This window comes from Lipotes vexillifer, unplaced genomic scaffold (genome assembly GCF_000442215.2).
Source record: "Lipotes vexillifer unplaced genomic scaffold, Lipotes_vexillifer_v1.1 scaffold721, whole genome shotgun sequence".
Taxonomy (NCBI): Eukaryota; Metazoa; Chordata; class Mammalia; order Artiodactyla; family Lipotidae; genus Lipotes; species Lipotes vexillifer.
This window is the reverse complement of record NW_006778284.1, coordinates 404748-411244: the sequence shown is the minus strand read 5'-3', so window position 1 is coordinate 411244 and position 6497 is coordinate 404748.

Genomic DNA, 6497 nt, shown 5'->3' with positions numbered 1-6497 from the left:
TAGGGAAACAAGCAAAAACGTTGGTGTTTGTGAAAATAAGGGAACTGAAGTATTCTGGCCTTTGGCTAATGTAGGAAAAACTTCTCAGCTATCAAAATTCTCTAGATAAGGTTTCAAAAGACACCTGAGGCAGTTTCACTTCATACAATAGACACACTGTTGAAATAGGTTCAGCTGGTGGCCAACCTCCACCCAAGGCTTCAGGGGTTTTGTGCTTTCTTGTACAACTAACCGGGACAGGACAGCTTGTACTGGGCTTTTAATCTGAATTGATCCACTCAGTCCCAAACAAAGTTTGGATCATGAAACCCCTTATTCTTTCACAGAACTAGGAGGGTCAAATTTGGTGAAATCATGATTACAAAATTTAGTTTTCTTGCAGATATTTTAACTTTCAGAGTTTTAAACAGCTTTACTGAAGTATAATTGATGTACAAAAATTGCGCATGTTTTGGTATGGGTACAGCTATCACCACGGTCAAGATAACAGACAATCGCCTGTAAAAATTGTGCCTTTTTGTAATCCCTCCCTCCTGTCACTCCAGGCCCTCTCCCCTCCCTAGGCAACCACTGATCGGCTTTCTATCACTGTAGAATAGTCTGCATTTTCTGGAATTTTATACAAATGGAATCATTCAGTATGTACTCTTTTGTCTTCTTCTTACACTCGGCATAATTATTTAGAGGTTTATCTATGTTGTAAGTACCAAGAATTTTTTTTCATTAAAATATTTGAGATTATAGGTCCACATACAGTTGTAAGAAATAATACAGGGGCTTCCCTGGTGGCGCAGTGGTTGAGAATCTGCCTGCTAATGCAGGGGACACGGGTTCGAGCCCTGGTCTGGGAGGATCCCACATGCCACGGAGCAGCTAGGCCCATGAGCCACAACTACTGAGCCTGCGCGTCTGGAGCCTGCGCTCCGCAGCAAGAGAGGCCGTGATAGTGAGAGGCCCACGCACCGCGATGAAGAGTGGCCCCCGCGTGCCACAACTAGAGAAAGCCCTCGCACAGAAACGAAGACCCAACACAGCAAAAATAAATAAATAAACTAATAAACTCCTACCCCCAACATCTAAAAAAAAAAACCCATAAACCCCTTTGCTTGCGACTTCCCTGGTGGTCCAGTGGTTAAGACTCCTCGCTTCCACTGCAGGATGGGTTCAATCCCTGGTGGGGGAACTAAGATCTTATATGCTGCATGGCGCAGCCAAAAAAAAAAAAAAAAAAAGAAAAGAAATAATACAGTGAGATCTTGTATACTCTTTACCCAGTTTCCCCCAATGGTAACATCTTATAAAACTATAGTACAATATGACAACCAGGATATTGGCATTGATACAATCTACTAATCTTATAGTCTTTTATGTGGGTACATTTAGTTCTATAGTTTTTTTCAAATTTAAGAGTAATTTATTTGTTATTGATTCTTTTTTAATTTAATTTTTATTTTATATTGGAGTATAGTTGATTTACAATGTTGTGTTAGTTTTAGCAAAGTTATTCAATTATACATATACATATATCCATTCTTTTTCAGATTCTTTTTGCATATAGGTTATTACAGAATATTGAGTTTCCTGTGCTATGCAGTAGGTCCTTGTTGATTATCTGTTTTATCTGTTTTATATAAAGTAGTGTGTATATGTTAATCTCAAACTCCTAATTTGTCCTCCCCCCACACCAGTTCTATAGTTTATCACAAGTAGGTTCATGTATCCACCACCCCCTTCAAGATACAGAACAGTTTTATCACTGCAAAGTTCTCATTTTGCCTTCCTATAACCTCACCAACCTCCCAACCATACCCCTCACATCAGTTTATTCCTTTTCATTGCTGAGTAGTATTCCATTGTGTGAATATACCATAATTTGTTTTTTCATTTACCTATTGCTGTACATTTGGGTTGTTTCCAGATTTTGACTGTTACAAATAAGGCTACTATAAACATTTCATTACATGTACAAGTCTTTGAATGAACATATGCTTTCACTTCTCTTGTGTAAATATATAAGAATGGAATGGCTGATTCATGTGGTAGTTGTATTCTTAACTTTTTAAGTAGCTGACAAACTTTTTCAAAGTGATTGTACCCACTAGCAGTATATGGGAGTCCTAGTGGCTACACATTCTCTCCAACACTCCAACCTTTTTTAAAAATCAGCTTTAAGGGACTTCCCTGGTGGCACAGTGGTTAAGAATCCGCCTGCCAATGCAGGGGACACGGGTTCGAACGCTGGTCCAGGAAGATCCCACATGCCGTGGAGCAACTAAGCCCGTGTGCCACAACTACTGAGCCTGCGCTCTAGAGCCTGTGAGCCACAACTACTGAAGCCCGTGTGCCTAGAGCCAGATCTCCACAACAAGAGAAGCCACTGCAATCAGAAGCCTGCACACAGCAACAAAGAGTAGCCCCCTCTCGTTGTAACTAGAGAAAGCCCATGTGCAGCAATGAAGACCCAACACAGCCAAAAAATAAATAAATAAATAAATAAACAAATGTATTTATAAAAAGAAATCAGCTTTGAGATATGATTCACGTACCATACAATTCACCCATTTATTTAAAGTATACAATTACATTGTCTTTAGTGTATTTACAGAGCTGTGCATCTGTTGCCACAGTCAATTTTAGAACATTTTCATCATCCCCAAAAGAAACCCCACATCACAGCAAGGTCACTGCTCCTCATTCGCTCCCCAGCCCTCAACACCAGTCGTACACAACCACTAATCTACATTCTGTCTGTGTGGATTTGTCTATTCTGGACATTTTACATAAATGGAATAGTACAATATGTGGACTTCTGTGACTGGCATCTTACACACATTAGTGTTTTCAAGGTTCATTCATGTTGCAGCATGTATCCGTACTTCATTCCCGTTTATTCCATTGTATGGTTATACCAGAAACCCACTCACTAGTGTATGGACATTTGGGTTAATTCTACACTGCAGCCTTTTATTTTTAAAATTTTAAATTATTATTATTACTTTTTGCTTTTTAAAATTTTATTTTATTTATTTATTTTTGGCTGCATTGGGTCTTCGTTGCTGCACACATGCTTTCTCTAGTTGCGGCGAGCGGGGGCTACTCTTTGTTGCGGTGCACAGGCTTCTCATTGCGGAGCACAGGCTCTAGGCATGCGGGCTTCAGTAGTTGTGGCATGTGGGTTCAGTAGTTGTGGCTCGCGGGCTCTAGAGTGCAGGCTTCAGTAGTTGTGGCGCAGAGGCTTAGTTGCTCCACGGCAACTAAGATGTGGGATCTTCCCGGACCAGGGCTCAGACCCATGTACCCTGCATTGGCAGGTGGATTCTTAACAACCGCGCCACCAGGGAAGCCCTACACTGCAGCATTTTAAATTGAAGCCATTTTTATAGGTATGTAGTGATACCTCATTGTGATTTTTAGTTTGCATTTTCCTAATGATTAATAATGCTGTATGTCTGAAAAGTCTTTATTTCATTTGGTTTTTGAAAGGAATTTTCAAAATACTGTGTAGAGAATTCTAGGTTTAGAAGTTTTTCTTTCATGCCTTTGAAAACGTTCCAGCTTGCACTGACAAGATATTTGTTTCCATCTTTAGCTTTGCTCCTCTGTAGGTAATGTATCTCTTTTTTCCCTTGGCTGTTTTTAAGATCTTTTTTATTACTGATTTTAAGCAATTTGATATTTCTTCATGTTTCCTGTGTTTGGGCGTTATTAAAATTCTTGGAACTGTGAGATTTTAGTTTTTATGACACTTGGGAAACTTCTAGCCAGTCTTCCTTCAAATATCTTCGCCCTTCAGGAACTCCAATTACATGTACATTTGGCCTCTTGAAGTTGTCCTATGGCTCACTGATGCTATCTCTTTTTTCTAGTCTTTTTTGTTCCATTTTGGATCTTTTCTATTGCTATGTCTTCAAAATTTGATCATCTGAATTACTTCTAGGTCCATTTTGATTGATTTTTTCTCCTCAGTATGGTTGTATTTTCCTGCTTCTTTGCATGCCTGGTAATGTATTGCATGATAGCATTTCTTGAGCTTTGTTCTGGGACCCAGTTATCAATACTTAGAAGCAATTAGATCCCTTTGGGTCTTGCTTTGCAGGAAGCACTTGGTCAAGGGCTCACTATTGAAGCAAAAGCCTTCAGCCTATCCAGTGTCCTGTGAAGTATATAGCTTTTTACTTGTTTCAGGTGAGAGGGTAAATCCTTTCCTTCTTATTCCATCTTGGCCAGAAGCATAAGTTTATCTCCAACTTTTACAGAAATAATATTATGTGTTTATAATACCATATTTAATTTATAATTTACATAGGCAAAATGGCAGAGATGGTACCCTAGGCAACTTTATTAATGCTCAAAAATTAATGAACTCTTAGGTGTAAGACATGATTGGCAATAAAAGATGGGAGGGAATTCTGGGGAAAAATAACATTCCTTTCTACTTCATGTTACATCTCAAACTCAGCTTCTCTTCCTAAAATTTACCTACTGTATATCTGCTTACCTCAAAGCCCACGTCACTTTCTGCTAAGTGACAATAATCCTTGCTATTATTTTTTTTAAAGTGTAAGTTTATAAATTTTTTTATTTTTATTTTTATTTATTTTTGGCTGTGTTGGATCTTTATTGCTGAGCACGGGCTTTCTCTAGTTGTGGCGAGCGGGGGCTACTCTTCGTTGCGGTGCACGGGCTTCTCATTGTGGTGGCTTCTCTCATTGTGGAGCACGGGCTCTAGGCGTACAGGCTTCAGTAGTTGCAGCACGTGGGCTCAGCAGTTGTGGTTCGCAGGCTGTAGAGCACAGGCTCAGTAGTTGTGGCGCACAGGCTTAGTTGCTCTGCGGCATGTGAGATCTTCCCGGGCCAGGGCTTGAACCCGTGTCCCCTGCGTTGGCAGGCGGATTCTTAACCACTGCGCCACCAGGGAAGTCCCATCCTTGCTATTATTGATGAAAGCTGGGTTATTTCTGGCAGTTTTGTTCCTTCCTTCCTCTATTATTTCTTAAATGCCTACTATGTGCCAGGTAAATAGTTCTAGGTGCTTGGTACGTTAGCTCTTACTATGTTAAATAGCCCCAAATTTAGCAGCTTAAAACAATAAACTTTCAATAAGTCTAAAATCTAGGAGCAGCTTAATTGGTTCTGGGTCAGGGTTTCCTGAGGTTGTAGAAAAGATGTTGTTGACCGGGACTGCAGTTATCTAACGGCTTGACTGACTCTAGGGGATTTATTTCCAAGATGCCTTTTATGACCTTTCTTTGGAAGTCATACTCTATAATTTCTGCATTATCATACTGGCTACTTAAATCAGCCCTATCAATGTGAGAATAACTGGGGGCCATCTTGGAAGGTGGCCTCCGCACTTGAGAAATAGAGAAACAAAACAGACAAAACTCCCTGCCCTCAAAGTTTACATCCTAGTAGAAGCAGCTGGACAATAAATAATAACATGATAGATTACTCAGCATCTAACAGAAAAAAACTATTTAATAAAGATTAAGTGGTATTAGGATTGCTTTGGGGTCAGTTTGCAATTTTAAAATAAGATGTTCACAGTAGGTCTTACTGATATATTTAAACAAAGACTTTGGGTGGGGAGGGAGTGAGCTATGTAGGTATCTAAAGGAAGAGCATTCTAGGGCACAGTGCAAAGGTCCTGAGACAGAATCATGCCTGATGTGTTCTAGGAGCAGCAAGGAGCCAGCATACCTGGAGTGGAGTGTGCAAGGGGAAAGTAGATGAGGTTAGAGGTGAGGGAATAAAATTGAGTGAAATGGGGAACTACTGGAAGATTCTGAGCAGAGGGTTTTATACTTTTTTCATTCCCTCTTACTATGTCTTGCACTTCTGTTCAGTATTTGTGGACTGATTTCAATGGGAGCCATATGTGAAAATGCTGACTTAAGAGTTACATACTAATAGTGACGACAGTCCTAGGACAGCCAGAAGGGGAGTTGTTTTGAGGCAGATAAAACATAGTGGAACCTTCAGGCTACACCACGCAGCTGAAAATAATTTAGAAATGCCATTAAGATAATTTACATACTTAAAAAAAGGTCTTCAGTCCCATTCTCTCATTCTTTTGAATGGAAATAAAGGCAGCTTCCCTTTGTCTACTCTGACAACACATGATAGCTTTTTTTTTTTTTTTTTTTTTTTTTTAACGTTATGCGGGCCTCTCTCTGTTGTGGCCTCTCCCGTGTGGAGCACAGGCTCCGGGCGTGCAGGCTCACCGGCCACGGCTCACGGGCCCAGCCGCTCCGCGGCATGTGGGATCTTCCCGGACCGGGGCACGAACCCGTGTCCCCTGCATCGGCAGGCGGACTCTCAACCACTGCGCCACCAGGGAAGCCCCATTATAGCTTTTTATACTATGGCCACAAGCAGTGCATCACAAATATAGTGTCACTGACTCACAATGTAGTGTTTTTAAAAGGAGAGTACAATGTTAAGATCTGATGTTAAGATCTGATAATTTAATAAGAAAGAATCTGATCAAATTTCCT